Source organism: Melozone crissalis, unplaced genomic scaffold (assembly GCF_028551555.1).
Source record: "Melozone crissalis strain CALT ecotype California unplaced genomic scaffold, PUWL_Pcris_2 ptg000002l_1, whole genome shotgun sequence".
NCBI lineage: Eukaryota > Metazoa > Chordata > Aves > Passeriformes > Passerellidae > Melozone > Melozone crissalis.
The window spans coordinates 24,719,516-24,738,360 of NW_026535780.1; positions in this window are offsets into that span (position 1 = coordinate 24,719,516).

The following is an 18,845-nucleotide window of genomic DNA, read 5'->3' on the forward strand; positions in this document are numbered from 1 at the left end:
GTTATGCCAAACTTTTTTAGGGTAATAAAGATCCAACTTTACTTTTGTAATGATGATCAAGACTACTTTAACTCTGTGATTTTTTTTTTCATATACATATTCTTAGTTTTGGGATATATATATGTAAATAGTTAAATATGGAAAATGCCTTCCAAGAATATAGCTGTCATTAAAAAAAAATCCAAAATAAACAAAGAAATTAGTAGGTACTTAAGCCATGCAGTCAAGATTGCTCTTAAGATAATTCCAAACATTTGAAAATGTTATAATGAGAAAACCTTTTCATTATAATGAGAAGTATTTTTATTAATTTTTCTTGAGAAAATCTTATAACAGCCTTTCGAACATGGTCTTGACAGAAACTTTTCTAGGAGGAGCAAACCTTAGAGTATCTTTACTGGATGGAAACTAGCACACCTCATCTCTCAGCTATGCAGTGACAGTCCCAAATCCAGACATTTTGGCAACCATACAGTATGCAAACATAAACTTTGTAAACACATGATTAGGCAGGACCCTTCTGCAGGATCCCATATTTAGGATGGTCATAAGATAGTCAAACAAAGAATTATTGCATTTGTATATACAATCCCCTTAGAGACAGATTATGAAATTTTCACAGATAAACCCTCCAAAAAGGATTCATGATGAAACATTATCCATAGCATTTGAAGTATGTACCAAACCCATTCTTAGCAAACATTCCAATATAACATTTTCAAATAGAGCCACCCTTAGTCTCCATAATATATTTACTTTTTCAGACATTAGACTTCCCTCCATCTTACAGATGAAAATGAAGAAAAGGTAGAAGGCATTCTAGTGCTGTTGTTCATTGTTTCATAAATCTATTTTGCTATAAAGTAGGCTTTTGTTTTAAAGTTAAATCAAAATTAATATCAGTATAAAATGTACATGGTTGAAATTATGTTGTAAAAAAATAATCCAAGTGTAAGTTAAAGAAAAAATTCATTATACCTGAAAATAACATGAAAATGGTTGAAATAAGAAAAAAATAGTTCAGGTCGAACAAAGTGAATTCTTAGTTTTAATGATATCTAAAGTTAAAAGAAAGATCATTTACTTTTATGGCTCTGTAGCAAAAGGAAAAAATCACAAAAATATGACTATTTTGTTAACAGAAGTGTTAATTTTATTATGAGAGAGAAGATCAATAACACTTAACCAAACCACTATATTGGTTAAAACAAATGAGTATAACTATTATTTTATGCTACATATAAAATGTTACTGGACATGGGTTTTTCTTCCTCTCATGGCAGTACAAAGCAACAGATGCTCAGGAAAGCTGTACTCAAGAATCCATATGAAACAAATAATCAAAGCCTGAGGCTTTTGTGATGAGGTATCAATTGTTAGTAATGCAATTATTCAAAAAGAATTATAGGAAGAAAGGAAACATCATGTTGCTTGATACCATGTACCAACCTGGAATTAGGGAACAGCAGAAGCCTTTCCCAGTCTTATCTTAATATGTCACTTGCTTAGTTCAGAAGCTGTGTCCCAAGCATTTATTGCAATTACATGAAGAATTGTTACATCCTTGGCAATACCATGTAGAGTTCAGTAAACAAATATTACTTACTCTGAAGGAAAAAATACTTTTGGTGTCACTTGATTCATATTCAGATAACTTGAAAGAGAATTATAGTGGGACAGTCCTAAAAGAAGTAGCCTGGATCACTTACTCTAATTCACTGCAATCATAGATTATATGATTGTATTTCTTTTATTTCAGCCTTTACCAGATGCATTGCATTAGGCAGATTTAACATAAAAGAGCATGTTTATCATACATTGTCAGGGTCAATCAACTGAAAGTAAATTTCTGTAATATACTCAGAAAAAAAATGGCTGTTGTTGAAGTTCCAGGCAGAAGAAAATTTAAATAATATTCAGTGTTTGCAGAGGCAGAAATGGTAACATGTGTTCAAGAAAAAAGAAGGAAAACCACTTCTGTTGCTTTTTTTACCCAATCCCTTAAGACAGGTGCTGAAATATTATAAGCTGGATCTGTTTGGAGGGTAAAGTCAAAGACAAAGGCAGATTTGGTTTTAATGCCATTCCACGTATTTTTTGAAAAGAAACTTTAAATGATTGAGGCACAATGGGAAGAAATTTCTGAGGTCTTTCCAGCCAATGACCTTCTCAGAAAGCCTTTTTTCTTGTCTTTCCCTTATGGCCATGCTTCAAGCATTTCTATGGGTGTCCTTGCTCCCAGCAGCAGCTCCCTAACAGCCTTGGTGCCCCCTCCCAGGCCCGCAGACACCCATAGAAATACTTTGTTTGCCCACATCCTCCAGGTACATCATTCACTTCTGTGGTGTCTGTGACCCATGTTTGATAATTCTCTATTTGTTGTTCTTAAGAAGGGCTCAGGAGACCAACTGACCCAGCTTAATTAGTTTATTGATTAGTACCATAAAGTCCATAACCAATTAGTGAGAGTAAAGTTATTAATGTCCAATTCTGTGATAGTTTGCTATCACAAATGGGGATGCAGCCATGCAGCAGAACAAAGCAAACACAAGATACAGCTCATGATAGCCCCATGTGTACCCTCCCTTCTTCCCCAGATCACATGAGAAAACCTTCCACTGTGTGCCCTTCTGTTTCCATTTTCCCTAACACAGACAGGAGAACATAGCATTCTGGGTTTATTCTGTCTGGCTACTATTACAAAAGGAATAACTGACCTAGCCCCTAGTAGAGAGATTACAGCACTTTAACTGCTAAAAAAATGACTGCTGTGAAATGGAGTGTAGCATGAATGCAAAACATTTTGAGGATGTAAAACAGAGTAACAAGACTTTGGATAACAGGGCAATAGATTGTATTCAATATCTTTCTGAATGAGATTTAGTTATATCTATCATAAAAATAGGTTTTTTTATACTGTGAAATTCATAGTCATATGTTAATGGTTTAGTAGGAAATTAAGCATGGTGTTTTACAATAGTAGTTAAAGTTAAAGAAGGAATTACAGAATACAGACAGGATGCAGTAATCATTTGTGCACTAATAGCAAGCACATACATAGGAAGAAAGGTCTCTATGCTGTAAATGTTATATTGTTATATATTTTGAGGTGTTCTGTTTCAGCCATTAGGCACATCTTCATAAAGGAAATTTTCTATTCCTTTAATATCACTGCAAATAGCTGGAGCTATCAACAGGCTGTACAATTAAATGGCTATGTTAAACAGGATGGACTTACAGGATTGCTTCTAACAAAACCCAACAGGAGCAAGAGAAACTCATCTGCATTGGAATATGATTGAGTATGATCAGAATCTGTAAGCCATGTCATTAAATACAGTTCTCAGTTTACAATGGCAGAGAGATTTCTTGTTCTGTTTCCAGGACACAGCTTATTCTGTCTCCTTGTTACAGCTTTTCTCTCAAGACTTTTGATCATTACCTTTTATAAGGATTACACAGTGACATTCAGTTTAGGGAAGTCCCATAATTTCTTTCTATTCCAGCTTTGTAACTTTATTGGGATTTGATTATGAATGTTTTGATAATAGTGTCATATTTTACTGCAGACCTCATAGTTCTTAAGAGGTGAGCAAATCTACTGTAGCATTATATTAGCCAGGACTTTGTTTTCACCAAAACAGGGACAGAAGGGGTACTGTATTTGAAAAGGCTTCAGCAACACTCTTGGAGTGAAAACAGAGACATTGAAATTACCTTGATGAAAATAAATTAATTATCCAGTTTCATTGAAGAAAATTGATTCACAGAGGAGAGGCAATGTGGGGGGTTCATTACTGCTGTATTTCTTGCATGAGTTCATTGATGCCTTGCTCTCATGTGGTGAGTTGGAGTCTCAGCCTGAGATGCTAATTCATGATGATGCTGCAGTGCAGCTCATTTCTGAATGTATGTTCTAATGCTGTGCTAATGGTTCATTCTTTCTTATGATAGAGTGGGTGTGCTCCAGAAAAGGGTATAAAAACGTGATCATAAGTAACCCATATGATTCCTAGCTTGGAGTATTCAGTGACATACAAAGAACATGAAAAAGATGGTACATTTTGCTGTATTTTTCCAGAAAATGGGTTGGCATCTTGTGTAAAACCCACGAGGAATAACTAAACAGAGAAGGATGAAATAGTGAACTCTGATAAAGGAATAAATAGCAAAATAAAACCTAGTGGAAATCAGATGTTTGACCCTTTGCAAACAGAGGAGAACAATTTGTCAGTGGAACCAATGCTCTCTTCAGTCTGTGCAATTGCTTGTTGGAATGGAAATTTATTATAAAAGTGGTAGAACTGCTTTTTTCCCCTTTTTTTTTTTTTCTGAGGTCTTCCTAGAAATTTGCAGGTGATGAGAGAAGCCTTCATTCTAATAAAAGAATAGGCCAGCTTACTGATTGGAGAAAATTACATGAAGTTTTTTAATCAAAGTCTCTGTGGTCTGCTGTCTGATTTTCTAGGCCAGATGTCAAATGTTTTTCACTGATGTCGATGTTGAAGTAATCACTAAGCCAATTCCAAGAATGAGCAAGTGAGACTGTAATAACATTTCATTTCAGTATTACATAAGCTTTTTTTTCCCAGCTATGAACAAAGTAACAAGACCCCTCTGATTCAATATAATTACACAAACTATTACTTTGAAATTTGTGAGACAGTTTTATGTGTGGGCAATTGCTCTATACATATATATGGGAGGTTTCAGTACAAAATGCAAAAACACATTTACAAAGTTTTATATTTTTAAACATTTACATTTAATTTAAAACATAATTACATTTTTCATATTTAATCTATTTTATTAAGTTTATCTTTGCTGCTACAGTATTAACCAGTAATTTGAAAGGCAAGAATTTTCTAGAAAAAAGAATTTGCAGTTTGAAATTAGGGAGAGAAAGAAGTAGCTGGCTCAATGATGTACCTCAGTGAGTGAATCTCAGCTGAATATTGTGAGACTGTGGCATTAGATTAAATATGTTATAGTTTTATGTAAAATATAATCAAAGATACTCATAGTGATGTGGAGAATTAGTCAAGCAGAACTCAAAACTTAAGGAAAACATCTATAGATGTTTCAAGAGGAAGGTGGTATAATGACACAAAAAAATGTCACAGATAAGTAGACAAAAAAGCAAATCTAACTAATATGAAACTATATACAACGTTCAGAGTAATCTTATTCTATGGGTAAATAAATAAATTATTAGGTAAATTAATATGGAGAATATTTAATACAAAGGTACTCAGGAGGCACATTGATCCTTAGCAGAAACTAAAAAAATGTTAATGTTGCCTCTTTCACTACAATTCCTGTCTTTATCGAACAGATATTTTGATTACACGTCTTCCATGTGCTTTGTCCAATACATATTTGGTGAGCAGCTATCCAATTTGCTGTTCCTTCATTGGTGAAGAGTTGTTGCTTAGACAGAATTTCATATTCTTTCATGGGCTTTGCTATGGTGCTTGGTACTAGAGTTCCATAAGCTGTGATGACATCATGAGGTTTTCAGACTGCTTTTCTGAGAAGGAGCATTATCTATGCTCATTTTGCAGAAGGGTAATATTTGCAGAAGGCATGGAGAGATTGACACCAATATGTGTTACTGCTTTCTGGTACCCCTCCAGGATTGTGTTTTAGAATCCTTCACCACACTTTGTTCAAAGGTCAGCTTGGTCCCTACGCACAGTTGGGATGTTATTTGCAGTGTCTGTAGTTTCAGCTCATGCCTCCTGCACATAAAGCCTGTGTACACACAGAGTATGAGCAGAAGCCAAGGTCTCATGGGGCAGTCCAGCTCCTCTTGCTGGGCACACAGGAGTGACAGGACTCCCAAGCCTGCAGCCCAGCATCGCTGCTGGCTCCAGCTGTAAAACTGCACCTCTCCAGGGTCTGTGATCTGATCCAAATTAATTTGGCCATTAATTTAGGCAAGACAGAAAGACTCATTTCAAGGATGGGGGCACTACATCTTCTAAGGAAAGGTCACTAGAACAATTTAATGAGGCTTGGGAGCCCTTGAAGACATACCATGTGCTTTTTCGGAGATACAGTGGAATCCCCTTTGGCTCATATTTCCTAAGTTTATTCAGTCTGAGAGAGCTACACAACAGGAAAACTTACATTTCAAAACCCAAGTTTAAAGTCTGAGAAATATGTCAGGATGTGAAGAAAGAATATTAAAATAGGAGGTATCATACCAGATTCAAAACAAGAAGTACTACCAGTCCTGTCCCTAGAAACAGACAGAATATAAACAAGTTGGAGAAATATTGTAACAGTATAAAGCCTTTAAAAATATAAGAGCTTTCAGTTTAGTCATAGTGATCCCCAGGGACAATTCTCTGTCCTGCAATCCTGACTTAGTATACCAAGTACCTCAGAGGACAGTGAATGCAAGATTTAATATATAGTGAATAAGTAGGTCAGTTAGAAAAGTTAACATTTCATTCATAAGCTCAGACATGATCTTCTACTATAGACCTATACCATAATATAAAAATTTTCCCATAAAGTGAGCAGTTTTGTGATTAAGACGCCAGCTCAGAGCTCCAGCATTCAGTGATACCATTCTGTTTTATCAGGCAAAACCATTTTCATGTGCTACCTATACAGCAAGGACCAAAAAATCTGCAGTGATTGAGATAGTCAAGTGCCACTTTGATAGTGTAATGCTGAATTAAACTTAAAACTTGGAGACACATGTGGCTAGATACTATTGCATAAAACAACAGTTCTCCAGAGCTGCCTTGTGCAAAAATTTGCATGTGCGCAGCAGTCTTTGCACACTCAAGTGTTGGTATGCAGAAATCATAAATGTTTGCTTGCAGCTTAGGCCCTAAATGAGAGTTATAGTAATCAAATCTACTCTTCTAGATTGGAAAAAAATGGAAAAAATTAGTATCACAGCTAAAACTGTTGAGGATAATAAGGTTGCATTCCAGGACATAAGTCTGATTCCATTTATGTGTACTTCATGACAAAGAACCTGTTCCCTTTAAGGTTAATAAAAAGTGGCACATTGAACCATCTAGCTTTTTCAAATACAACCTCTTTAAGCAAAACCTCTTGAAAATCATATCTAGTATAACTCCTTAGGCCATGTAAAAAAATCCCTTCAATAAATAATGAATAATTTTCATTCTTTATCAATTTTTCAATATTTCTGCCTCTTCACTTGCTTGTTGAAAATAGCTAATTTTCTTTTAATCTGTGTTGAAATTGTTCACTCAATTTTTTGTGAATTTTTGTTTCTCCACAATTTCTTATTTCAGCTGTTTTCTTAGTTACAATGGGTCACTGGAGACTCATATAATTGTTTCTTACTCTCTAGTTGGAAGTGTGAAATTGTAGATACAGAGCCTCTGATGTGAAAGCTCCTGGAAAATAAATACCTGCAATTGTTGAGCAGGCAGCATTAAAATATGTTTTATGAGATGTTCATGGCAATAAAAAGACACTTCCAGAAAGTATACGGGAAGAAAAACCCTGGTATGAAAACATCCCCAAATCATTTTTTATTTTGTGTAAGTATTTATGGAAATAGTCTTTGCTGTAGCGGGCTAGAACTTACACAAACAATATTTTTCCTACTCTTCAGGGAACCAGAGAAATAACACATAACTAAATCATTCAAAAGACGCATTTTTGTTAAAATATTACTGTTTCAATATTTTGAAGACACAAATTGGTCAAAACCTGATTATCATGACACAATCAAACATGTCAAAGCCCACACTGGTGAATGCAGACTGAACATGTAAAATAGCGCCAGTAAAAGGGTAGGCATGTAGTTGTACCTAATATCCCCAAAATATGACTTTCAGAGTCTTACATAAACTTTGGAAGCAGAATATTTTGCCTTATTCTTTGTAAGAAAGACTGCAAATACTACTCCAAACACATTCTTAATAAGCCTTCCCATAGCCAGAAAAATAAAGCTACTATTGGGAGGTCACCAGAAGGAGGAGGATGACAGAACAGGTAGCTCATGCTCCGTGTACTAGCTCTGACCATTGAGTTTCTTCTTCCATCTGCTCTGCTTTCTCCCCTCTCCTATCTCTGGCTGTAACATAAACAGCAGGACCTTGGCTCTCTGAGTGTGGGCTGTGGCAATTTTCCCAAATGAGACAGCAGATCTTCCCAGTGTTCTGTGAACAGAGCCACAGCCCGAGTTTAGTAACTACTCCCTGCAGATGGAAAAGTAAAAAGCTTACTGAGGGAAGCTGAGACTGAGGAGAAGTTTCCATATGAAGAGCTCAGGGAAAAATCACAGCAGCCCATTACAGGACAGGAATGGTCACCTCACAAACAGGAAGACCTGAGACCATAGTGTCACATTCTCTGCCTCTGTTTCCAACACGGAGGATGGACCAAGGAGGTCTCAAGTGCCCTGAGCTGGAGAGCCATGTCAGCGAGAATGATCAGCTCCCAGCCTACCTGAGATTGTGCACGGGCTGCTGCTCCAGCTGGAATCTCTAGGGCCTCTTGGGATTCATCCAGCAATCCTAAAAGAGCTAGCTGATGTCATTGCAAAATCAAATTCCTCCAGAAAACCGGAAACCTCATGAATCATTGGTCCACTGCCCATTTTGAGAAGGATACAGGGCTGTCTGGCTGGCCTGTTTGAGGGGGCTTGGATGAAAAACATTAATGCTTCTAAGTATCAAGACTTTTGTGAATGGGAAAACTGTTTTCAGCCCAAAGGCTGCCAGAATGTGGGTGGGAGAAAGAAATCTGTTTTTAAAAAAGGATGTGGTTTTGAGAGATAGAACAAGAAGTTTGGTTTCAATGAGATGTAAAAGCAAGACAACTGCAGAAAAAATAGATGATGATCATCAAGGTGTTAGAACAAAGGAAGAGAATGGTTTCTTGTAGCATTTTATAGCAACCAATCTTAGGGACAGTCAAAATGGTAGATGCACACTCATAAAGGTATATTCTATATATTGAAGCTATAAGCGTGAATTGCAGGCAATTTTAACCAAGAAGACGGCTAAAAGAAAAGTATCATTCTCCACCAGAAACATATAAAAACTAACAGTTTGAAAGGAGACAGCTAACAAGTCCTTGTTAACGAAATAAGATTAATAAAATTAGGTATTAGCTCTTGGAAAGTTAGTAACAGTCTCACCCTGTACTTTGTATTGAGCAATAATGTCTGTTTGCTGAACTGATCCACACACAGCATTGAGCCTTGCTACTTCCTTTTATTCAGAGTGATGATTTTGCTAATGCATTTTCCCCTCGGGTGTATTTTCCAAAGTGACTCCTCCCTAACTCCTGCTGGCCTTTCTATTGCCAGCAAATGAAGTCATGACTTACCATCTTGGGTGACTGGACAACACATTCTTACTGGGGCTGCCACAAAGCTGTGCTGCTGCCACCCTTCAGACCACTCTTGGTGACATGCTTAACCATGTCTGTACCAGAGGCACAGCTGTCAGTTGATTTTTGCTGTTTTGGTGAGCTTTTTATGCGTCATTGTGTTACAAGCAGGCTCATTTCACAGAGCATGCATCCCATCAGAAAGGCATCTTTTCTTACATTATCTGCAAAATTCATTTTACACAGCCTGTTTTAGTCCATCATGGCCATATTGTGTACTTTGCATTAAGTAGAGGACATGCTGTTCTAATTTTTGTGTGATGTTTTCTAGATGTTGTGAAAGGTGGTCTAGCAGTGCAATCCTGATCATGGTCCCACCTTTTTCTCTGTCTGAGTAATCAAAGCAATTCCACTAATCCCTTCACAGAGATGAGAGCAGCTTAGTTGTGTTCACAACAATGGCTTGCTGTTTTTCAGCTGGGGCTTTATTCAAAAAATGCTCTCTGAGGCAAAAGGACACTTTGAGAGTGCAGCCTTGAAAATTTGGCACCTCAGTGAATTTAATATCTCTGCACTTTCCTGCACTATCATTTCATTAAAAGATGGATCTTTTTGGTCATATCCAAAAGCCACAAAAACTCTGCAGGTTTCTTGGTGGAATTCAGTGTCTCGTGATTTCAGGCAAAGACTGATTTAGGATTTGAATTTTCTTATGAACATTTCCAAGAATGACTGAAAAGATGGCTGCAGATGACAAACACCTTGTTATTAGGAATGTTCCAGGGGAGATATTATACTTCTATAAAATCTTCTTGCCTTCTGGAATAAATTATAGTTAGTCTTCCGACACAAATCATAGTTAATGGCAAGTTGAACATGAGCCAGCAGTGCCCTGGCAGCCAGGAGGGTCAAGAGTGTCCTGGGGGGCACCAGGCACAGCATCACCAGCCAGGCAAGGGAGGGGTTTGTCCTGCTCTGCTCTGCACTGGGGTGGCCTCACCTTGAGTGCTGGGGGCAGTTTTGGGTGCCACAATAAAAGAAAGACATTAAACTATTAAAGAGTGTCCAAAGGAGGGCAGCAAAGATGAAGGGCCTTGAGGGGAAGCTGTATGAGGAGTGGCTGAGGTCACTTGGTCTGTTCAGCCTGGAGAGGAGGAGACTGAGGGGAGACCTCATCACAGTCTACAAGTTCCTCATGAGGAGCAGAGGAGGGGCAGACACTGATCTCATCTCTGTGGTGACCAGTGACAGAACGTGAGATAGTGGCCTGAAACTGTGTCAGGAGAGGTTTAGGTTGGATAATAGATAAAGTTTCTTTCCCCGGAGCATGGTTGGGCACTGAACCAGCTCCCCAGGGAAGTGGTCACAGCACCAAGCCTGACAGAGGTCAAGCAGCCTTTGGGAAATAGACTCAGGCTCACGGTGTGACTCTTGGGCATGGCCCTGTGCAGGGCCAGGAGTCAGGCTCAATGATCCTTGTGGGTCCCTTCCTACTCAGCATGTTTTGCCATTCTGTGATTTTAAACCTGAGCTGATATCTCTGTAAAAGCCTACCAGTATATTAAAAATTAGTTACTCCTTCAAACCACCAAATATGATACACATAGTACTGGTGGAGAAAAAGGATTTCTGGTGTTTTTAAACTGTTAAAACTTAGTTTGACTGTCTTGACCAGTATTTGGGAGCTGAGCAGTGCAGAGGAATTAATTTTCTCCTCTTACAGTCCCTTAATCACTGTCCAGGACATGTTCCAGTGTTGACGACAACTGCAAGCCCCAAAAGATGGCCTTTACAACAGAGAGCAGGATAAGCAACCCTGCAGCCAATTGCTCCTAACTCTCAGAATAGTGAAGATGGCTTCGCTCCAAAATTATCACAGCAGAGACCACAGAGATGGGAAGATAAAAGTTTCCTGGGTAAGCTGCTAACAATGCAGACCATTTTGCTGTGCAGAGGCAAGGCACCTGTGTTCCCACGACGTCACTGCAATAAAGGCCAGGGCTGATCCTTCACGGGTGCTCTTTATTATCATATATCAGGTGTCACCTGCAATTTCGTGTCTCAGGCAGTAAGAGAGAATCCATCTGTCATCTTCCAGTGAATCTCAGTGAAATTTCTTTTCTTTTGAAGCTGACACCATTAGATTGGTGAAGCAGATATAAGATAGGCCAGATGTTAAAAAATAGTTCCAAAATCCTTAAGGAATTTTTTAAAAAATGGTTTTGTTGGAATGGAATTGATTTACTGCCACATTTACTTCATGAACAGAGACTGTATTTCATTCAGTATGATGCAACTAAACAATAGATATGCCTGGATTTATTCTGCTCATCACATAAGGTCTCCAAAGGGTCTAAATAGTTTGTAACCCTTTAAAATTAATAGCTGAACATGCCAGTGTAAAATTGGCAGGTGAAGATAAAAAAGCTCACTCAATATTTTACACTTTATATTCCAGCTTTTCTTCTGTACTGGAAGACTTTATGGTGTCACTACTGAAATCCCAGCACAGCTTTGTGGGACACAGGTTTCCCACACTTATTTTCTCATGGATGCAGCAGGCTCCTAGATGCAGCTCCAGGCCTATCCTATGAGCCTCTGCATCTCTTACTGTACCTCTATGGCATCCACAGGAAAACAGAGGAAAAGCCTTTCTCATTTGCTCCATGTCATGCCCTACTACTGAAGTAAAAGTTATGATCAGCTCCTCTTTCACTTCAAAAAATTTTCAGGTCTTAGAAGAGTGTTCAAGGCTGATCAGGCTCCACTTCTGCCATCTTTTCTCCAGCTGTGTGATGGCAGGGTTATTGTTTAGAGAAGCAATAGCACTTGGTAAGAAAAATTGCAGTATGGCAATTAAAAAAATAATAATTGCAACAAGGCATTTTCTGGTACTGTTATGATTGCCACTATCAATTTCAACAGTTGCAAATTGTTGGGAAAACTTTATAGTGTTATCCAAGATGCTGACTTACCTATACTAATAAAAGGTGGCAAAACTAATGTTGCACTATGTGACTGAAATTAACTTTGCTATTTTAAAGGTTATTTTACATTAATATTTGATGTATGCTGTTCCTTAATTTTAGTAATAAAATAATTTTTGCAAGGCTTGAATTTAACTTTTATTCTGGCTATATATGCATAGAACCTTTATTCAGGAAATTAAAATAAATCAGGTTTCAAACTACACATTCACATTTATGGCTAAGTTTAGCATCACCTTAAGAGATGAAAAAGGGAAAGCTGAAGATGAGCTGATTAGTGTATCATCCAGGTTTTGCTGTCAGAAAAAATTAGGCTGGAACTTTTAACACTATACACAAAAAGGAACAATAAAATAATACAGTCATATTTTTCCAAAATTCATTTTCCACTCCTTCATACCAGATTTTCTTGTCTCTAAATTTGAATGTCATTGTGTAAATTGCGTATATTGTATATATTATGCACATTTTTTAAGCTGAAAAACATTTTCAACCTGGCCCCTCACTGTATTTATGAGGTGTAACCAGGTGCACCAGCCTAATTCGTACAGCAAATGTGTGCGTGGAAGCACAGGTTGCATAGACTATGCAGCTCTTCAACTGTAAATCTCAGTTCCTTCGGGGGAAATGACATCTACGACCTGGACTTTTTGTTCAACCAGTAGAGTCAGCTCAGTAGTCCCTTCTGATGTCCTGGGAAGTTTGTTTCTCTGCTTAGTCATACAAACACTTCAACAGGGAAAATTTGGATCCTGTGACTCGGCTTCACAAAAGCTCTGTCCACACAGCCAAAATGATCTCTTAGGAATCAGAACAAATTAATAAAATCAGTGTTAGCAAGTCATTGTCCCTTATTTCTGAATAAACTCAAATATAAAATGTTATAGTATTATCATATTATTAATTGGTTACTGTATAGAGTCTGCCATTCATATCAGAGGAGAAAAAGTTATTAGACATGATGTCTATTTAAAGGTAAAATTTTCAGGAAGTCCTGGTAGATTGCAAACTTGAATCTCTATTCCACAATGAGCATGTTGATGGAATGCTATAGTAAGGAATTGTCATGTCTTATTATAGAGATATTCTTGAGACTAAGACACTTGTATTTTAAGACATCATTAAGGCAATTATTACTATTAGATACAATTTGGAAATTTTAATACTAAATTTGTAGAAAGAAATCATGTCTCACTAACTTACAGAAAGGTTCTTTTGTGAAGTCAGTGAACAGAGATAGATAAAAGTGACCAAATTCCCTTAGCATATCTTGAACACTAAAAAAAAATCTTCCAACAAAGGTCTATTAAAATCTTAACTCTCATGGTTCTAAGTAATCTAAAAGTAGCAGAAATGAATAGTTATTTTTTCCAATGCAAGGAGTTAACAGAGGAGTTCCTTCAAGATAACCATAGAGACTTTGTTATTTAATATATTTATCAATACAGTGGAAGATTGTTTGGTACAGAAATCATGGTCTAAAAGTATTCAGATCACTTAAAATGAAAGTTGAGAAGACTTGTGGAGGATGTCACCACACTCAATGAGAAATAAAATGGCAGATTAAATTTATACTGATGATCAGTAATTTATATAAATAAGTTAAAAATATAGGCTATAAACTAGCCATTGCTATTCAAGAAAAAGATCCCATAGTTACAAAAATTATATGAAAGTACCATTTCCTTCATAATAACAAAAAAAAAGAAAATAAATATTAAGAATAATTGGGAAACAAATAAAGTGCAAAGCAAAAAATATCATGCCATTGCACAGACACACAGAACTCTTACATATTAAACAGTGAGCAATTTGGAAATAGTAATAAAATAAAATAAAAATGTAATAAAATAAACAGTGAGTTATTTAACCTGAAAAATTATATAGTAGAACTAGAAAAAGTAGAGACAAGAAAAAAATACAAACCAACTTTTTATGAGAAAAGACTAACTAGAAAATTACTTTTCATGTTGGGAGAGGAATGAGTGTAGGGAAGCATAAATTAATGTCCATGAAATCATGAAAGATGTTAGAAAGTGAAAGGAGAATGTTTATTCACTATTCAAGTAACAGAAAAACTTCTATCAATTAAAATTCATGCAAATTTTTACACAGAAGAAAATTCTTTACACAGTTCACCCAGTCAGTTCTACAGTTCGAGTGAAACCAGAATGTAGTGGAAGCCTAATGTATTAGTCTGTAAAAAAAAAGCAATTAGGCACATTTTTTATGAGAATATTCTAATAGAATTGCCAAGCTCAAGGAAGTGGATTCCTTTTCCAGCTCAGGAAGTCTAAAGACTTCCATTGCAAGGGAGGATTTGCCTTGTTTACACAGTGGACTCCTTTGAAAAGTGGACTCCTTTTTTCAAGTGTCCTCCATCTGTGTAGACAGTCAAACTAGGACTGCATGAGGTGCTTTTCTTGTGAGAAATACTGCTGGTGTTGTGAACTTCTAAGGTTTTACTGTTTCTCATAAAAATGAGTACTCCATCAAGTTTATTAAAAATAATTCAGAATATGATGAATATTATTTTTTCCAAAAATGGTGGATTTGCATTTGCACAGTTTTTGATTGGCTTCACTGTTATTAATCCTGTTTCCCCCCCCCCCCCCCCCCCCCATTCTGACCAATGTCACTTTTACACGCTGTCACTTGAAACACCTCTTTTTTCATGGTTGGAATTGGTGTGGCACAGACCAGCTTGAACTCCCTGCTGAGCAGAAATGTTAATGGGAGAAGTAACAAGCCAAGGTTGTGGGTTCAATCTCTGTATGAGCCACTTACTCAGGAGTTGGACTTGATGGTCCTTGTGAGTCCCTTCCAACACAGAATATTCTGTGAATCTGTAAATTTGGATGTTGTGTCCCTTTCAGCTGTGGCTCTAACAGGGCAAACAGTGAATGAGTCTGCCCTTTTGGCAGAGGACTTAGGGACAGGTGTAACAGAACTCCATCCCTGAAAATATCAGATCCTACCAAAGGGAAAACAGCCTTGATCCACCCTCTTTACAGTAGACAAGCAAAAGAGAAACATGGACATATATGCTTGTTTTAGAGGAGTTTGCTTATGTCTTTGCACTGCAGTCAATGTTTTCAGTAACATTTTCAAGTTGATTAGATTTGGTTAGGGTATCTATGATAGCATAGGGGATGGGTCTTTATCAAAAACAAAGTTAAAAAGCTATGTTGGAAAGACAGTGTTGCTGTCCCATATTTTGGTTCTACTGTGTTAATCTCAGCAGGTCACTTCCCTGTCTTGTGCTTTGATGGTACCACTTGACTGCCTTTGGGGATCCTTTCAAAACATTCTCGGTGTCAGCGCAAGAAGCTCCTTTGTTCCCATTTTTATTCACCTGTAATCTCAGATTTAGGCAACCTGGAAAAGGAGCTATTGATGGTGTCTTTCTGAGCTTAAAGAAAAATACAGACAGTAATGTCTCTGTATAAAAGCAAATAGATGTTGCCTACCCTAAGAAAGTTCCACTTCTTAATAAACAGGTTAAATTATTTTACATTATTTTTTTTCTTACTAAGCCTTATAGAAAGAGAAAACTTTCAAAACTTTTTTGATCAGAAATGCAAATTCTTATCCATTCTTGCTTTTTAATTAACTTTTTAATTTTCAAATACAAAGATAGTGTTGATGATGACTGGTAAGCTTGGGCTGAGAGATGTACTGATCTAGCGCTGTTCTTTTGAAAACTGCAGAGAAATGAATCTCAGGGTACAAATGAAATGATAATTGGGATTTCAGTTCATCAGGGTGCAATTCAACAAAATAAATGTTCAGTTTCACAGATTGTTTCTCAAGGTCTTCTTCTGTAACACACAATTTTTCAAGACTCAAATGATAGTTAAGTTTATTATATTTTTTTCTAATATTACCATTGTCTCAATCCAAGAAAGGTGCCGTCAGGATCAGAACCTCATTGTGTTTAACATCAGGAGCAAGGAGACGGAATAGTCACCCTTTTCAAACCCAGACAGCTGCTTTTAGAGCTCTAAATTGCCTTCTGAAGGCTCCTAACTTAACTACATAGGAAAACTGGAGTCCTAAATACAAGTCCTGTCCTTCACGTAAATGGTTACAGGGACCTGAAGCAGACTATTTAAATAATAGAATCCATATGAACCAGAGTAAAGATGGACTAAGATCCGTTCCTTACTGAAGGAAAATAAAAGCTGATGAAAATTAATTAATAAATAAAGGCCCCTAATGTAAATTATTTACTTAATATGGCATGTCTGAGCAGAGAAGAAAGTTAGATGTGCCTTGAGATCCACAAAGCCATTAACTGGCTGTGCCTACTCTTTTAAGAGCTGGAGTTCTGGAGCTCCATATCTGAAACACAGGAAAATACATTTCCTGAAAGCCCAAAATCATATAACCAGAGGAGCAGCAAAGAGTCATTACAGTTGGAAAAGACCTCCAATATCATCGACTCCAACCTCCAAATAAACAACATCTTGTCAACTAAATCAACTAAAAGCCACATCCAGGCATTTCTCAAACGCTTCCAAGGATAGTGATTCCACCAAATCCCTTTGTAGTCTATTCCAATGCCTGGGCACCCTTCCAGTGAAAAATTTTATATCAGGATATCTAACCTGAACCTGTCCTGGCACAGTTTGAGGCAATGTCTGCTTGTCCACCCACTTGTTGCCTGGGAGAAGAGGCCAATCCCCACATAGCTACACTCTCATTTCAGGGAGTTGTAGAGAGTGACAAGGTCACCCCCAAGCCTCCTTTTCTCCAGGATTAACAAGCCCCCTCAGCTGCATCTCGTATGATTTATTCTCTATACTCTTCCCCATGTCCATAGCCCTTCTCTGGACACACTCCAGCACCTCAATGTCCTTCCTGAACTGAGGGGCCCAGACCTGGGCACAGGATTCGAGGTGCAGTCTCACCAGTGCCCAGTGCAGGAGGACAATCCCTGCCCTGGTCCTGCTGGCCACGCTATTGCTGATCCAGAACAGGATGCCACTGGCCTTCTTGGCCACCTGGGCACTGCTGGCTCATGTTCAGCCACTCTTAACCAGCATCCCCAGGTCTTTTTTTCTGCCATGCAGCTTTCCAGCCACTCTGCCCACACTCTGTGGCACTGCAGGGGGTTGTTGTGTCCAAAATGCAGGACTCAGCACTTTGCCTTATTGAACCTCATATGGCTGGCCTCAGCCCATCGATCCACCTCATCCAGATCAGTTAACGCTTATATTTATTGCACATATTAACACTCTAAATACAAAGAAAATCCATATTCTCAATGCAATCAATCTCAATGGGATCATTCAAAATGGGATCAATTAATGATTCCATTTCCATCTTTGGTTTAGATAGCAGATAAAGTTTGAAGACCTCAGTGAGCGTGGAGAATTATCATGTTGAATTAGACATGAAAACATTTTGGGGAATTGATCACTGAGGACTGAGAAAGGTCCTATTAGTGGTTGCACCACATGAAGGTGCCTGAGGGGTGGGTCCTGGAGGGAGCTCTCCTGACAGCACAAGCAGCAGAGAGGGCTGAAGGCTGGGGTAGCAGCTGGTGTGTGTGGCAAAGCTGAGTAGAATAAGGTTAATCAAAGGAAGAACTCTAAGCTTGATCTAGATGTGGTCAAGCAGAGGGATCTACTAAAGACATTCAGAATAATGACCCAAACGGTTTTAGCAGTCTGAACTGGCTGACTGGGAGTAGTGCATAAATGAGACCACAAAATAGAGAAGACAGAAGATTTATGTGGATTATTAGTTACAACAGGTTATACTTGATTTCAAGGAGCATATTAAAAAAGACTAATCTAAACAACACTATTTTTTTCTCATGAAAAAGCAGGAGGTGTCTAGGGTCAAATTTCCATGAAACAAAATATACATTTTCCGATGGGTCAAAGGGCTGAAAACATCTGACTGCAGAATCTCTCCCATAAAGGCTGAATTACTTTGAATATTTTTAGTCATGACTCTCATCATAACTGATCATCATAACTCATCATAACTAATTTCAACATGGCAACAAGAAAAAAAATCCCAAAGATATGAGTTCTGATGAGTTTTTTTTTTTTCATATATATGGAGTATTACAACAAGAAGCAAAATCTGAGAAGGTCATAGTTGAGCACATCCCATTAATGTTTGTCCCTGGGAAACAGCCATCTCAGTTATACACCAGAATCATAGAATGGCCTGGGTTGAAATGGATGTTAAAGATCACCTAGATCAATCCCCCTGCCATGGGCCCAGATGTCTGCTACTGGACCAGGTTCTTCAAATCCCCATCCAACCTCGCTTTGAACAATTCCAGTGATGGGGTATCCACAACCTCTCTGGACAACCTGTCCCAGTGCCTCATCACTCACAGTAAAGAATTTTTTCTCATATCAAATCTAAATCTACCATCTTTCAGTGTGAAGTAGTTCCCCCTTCTCTTCTTACGTATTATATACCTATTTACACACCCTTGAAAAAGTCCCTCCATCTTTCTTGTAGGTTTCCTTCAGGTACTGGAAGGCTACAATTGAG